A 2,834-nucleotide genomic window follows, 5' to 3' on the forward strand; every position below is an offset into this window, starting at 1 on the left:
CTGCTGCGCTCCGACAGCGATGAGGCCACGCCAGCTGGGCCCTCCCCACCTCCCTCCCCTCCTGCGCCCACCCCCTCCCTCCACACCAACCCCCTGGTGGACCTGGAGCTGGAGAGCTTCAAGAAGAATCCCCGCCAGTCACTGACGCCCACCCACGTCACCGCTGCGCGTGCCGTCAGCCGTGGGCACCGCCGGACGCCATCAGACGGGGCCCTAGGGCAGCGGGGTCCCCCGGAGGCTGCAGGCCCTGGTGAGTGAAGTGACCCCCACCCAACTCCACTGTCCACACCGACCCAGCTGGTGCTGGGTGGCCCCTCAGTGGCTAGCAAGAGGAAGGGAGGGTCCCTGGGTCCCCATAACCCTCACTCCTGTGGGTCCGCATGAAGGAGGCGCACAGTGACAAAAGATGGCTGGGTGACCGGAACAAGGGCCTGGGAGCCCCCCTGTGGGTCAGAGGAGAACTACAGGCTCCCGTGGCTCGTTTCTCTGCTGTGGCCACGCCTTTCTTGGGAGGCACTCCTTGCACCTCCTCCAGTCTCAGCAGCTGAGGGTGCTCACCACGACACCGCCCCCTCCATCATCAGGGTTGCTACCACGCAGCACCCCTGACGCTCGGTCCGTGACCCGCTTTTCACACCCATCAACAGCCACACGGACAGTAAAGAGGGCCTGCTAGTGTGGCCTGGTGGGTAACGAACGTGTGGGGCACTAGAGGCCGGCTGCTCCTGTGAAGACTGCGAGTCTCGGGAACCCTGCCCAGGGCTGCCATGAGGAGCAATGGCCCTGGAGGCAGTGGGGTCGGTGGCATAGTGGTTACGCCTCAGGCTGCTAACCCCAAGATCAGCGGTTCAAAACCACCAACTACTCCAAGGGAGAAAGACATACAGCATTCCGGTCTTGGAAACCCGCCGGGGTGGTTTTACCCTGTCCTGTAGGGTCACTACGAGTCGGCACCCGCTTAATGGCAGTGAGTTTAGTTTGGGTTTGTAGCAGGGTACTGTTATGGGGTTGATATGCCATATGTGCCATGACTAGGGATCTTGAGTGTATAGACCGAAGGGTGCTTATGTCATTGTGGACCGGTGGCAGGTATAGGTGGGAACGGCCGAGCTTCAGGCCTGAGCAAGGCCTGAAGGACTTGACCAGAAAGGCTCCCCCTAGGTCATACTTGGCTGTCACTGTGCTGGAAGGCAGGACCTTTCCAGAGACACCCCCAAGCCTGTTCTGCGCTCATCTCTGCTTCTCTCCCCCCAGGCCCCCGAGAGGCCCTGGAGTTCCCCCGTCTGCCGGACCCCCAGGCCTTGTTCCCAGCCCGCCGGCGGCCCCCTGAGTTCCCTGGCCGCCCCACCACTCTGACCTTTGCCCCACGCCCCCGGCCAGCTGCCAACCGACCCCGCCTGGATGCCTGGAAACTGGTCTCCTTTGGCCGGACGCTCAGCATCTCGCCTCCCAGCAGGCCAGACACCCCGGAGAGCCCTGGACCACCCAGGGTGCAGCCCACGCTGCTGGACATGGACATGGAGGGGCAGAACCAGGATAGCACCGTGCCCCTGTGCGGCGCCCGCTGAGCCGCCCGGCAGCCACGAATGTAGCGCCTCAGGCCCACCCCAGCTACAGGGCAGGGAGGCTCTGGGCTGGACACTTGCTCTGTTTGTTGGGGAATGGGGGGACACTTAATTTGTTTCTTTGTGTCTGCCTTGGGGGTCGGGGGGTGAGCAGGGACACTCAGGGACAGGGCATCATGGCAATTTGGCACAAAACGCAGCATTAAAGGTGACCCCTGCCTCCTAATTAAAAAAAAAAAAAAAAAAAAAAGATCAGGTCTGCATGGATTCCGAGAACGGAAGAAGGGTCCTGTAGGAAAACCGTGAAGAACACGGTATTCGAAATAAAAAAAAAAAAAAAAAAAAAGATCGAGGGGCTCAAAGAAGTGACCAAAATACAGAGTCAGACAATGTTTGTGACTCAACACAGTCCCTAACGAAATATTGGAACTACCTGATAAAGAATCCATTTAGGTACCTTCAATGGATAGAGAAAAATATCAAGAAAACTATAGATACAATTGATGAAAACACACGAGAAATTTTAGAATTCAGAGAAAAACCCTCGAAAAACAAACTGATAAAATAAGTAAGTAGGAAACATTCAAAATAACAAATAGAAATCAAAGGGGGCATGAGGGAGGACCCATACTCAGTGAGATGGTTCTTCTCTGTCCCTCTGTAGAACTGCCCCTGTGGGCTTCCGGACCGAAACTTGGTTGTTGTTGTTGTTGTTGTTAGGTGACGTGAGTCCATTCTGACCCCTGGCAACCCTGTGCACAACAGAATGAAACACTCACTGCATGGGCTGCTCCCTCCTTACCATTGTCCCTATGAAGCAAGTCCCGCTGCACTACAGGAACAGGAAGCCTCATCTTTCTCCCGCAGAGTGCCCAGTAGTTTGAAGCTGCTGATTTGGGGGTTAGCGGCCAGGACGTCACTAAGGCTCCTGGCCACCTAGAAGATTAATTTCACATACACTGCTTCAGATCTCAGATGTAGACAGGTGGGGTGGGGCAGGGAGTGTAACGGCAGCAGCAATCTGTATTTAACAAACACTTCAAGTGGTTCTCATGCATATTAAAATTTGGGAATCACTCTTGAATCTAAAGATAAATTAGGACAAAATGTACTTCCTTTTCATCTATAATACTACCAAGTCTTTTCTTTCTTTTTTTAAAAATCGGTTTATTAGGGGTTCATACAACTCTCATCATAACCCATACATACATCAATTGTGTAAAGCACATTTGTACATTCATTGCCCTCATCATTCTCAAAACATTTGCT

At 54.6% G+C, this 2,834-nt stretch overlaps 1 pseudogene; it reads left to right on the forward strand.

Annotated features, from left to right (window-relative positions):
* The window catches only part of LOC101657302, a 13,065-nt pseudogene extending 11,424 nt beyond the window's left edge, over positions 1-1,641 (forward strand).
* Positions 1,642-2,834: the final 1,193 nt, after the last annotated feature.

This window comes from Echinops telfairi, unplaced genomic scaffold (assembly GCF_000313985.2).
Source record: "Echinops telfairi isolate 266 unplaced genomic scaffold, ASM31398v2 ScPeMD7_3533;HRSCAF=4204_0, whole genome shotgun sequence".
Taxonomy (NCBI): Eukaryota; Metazoa; Chordata; class Mammalia; order Afrosoricida; family Tenrecidae; genus Echinops; species Echinops telfairi.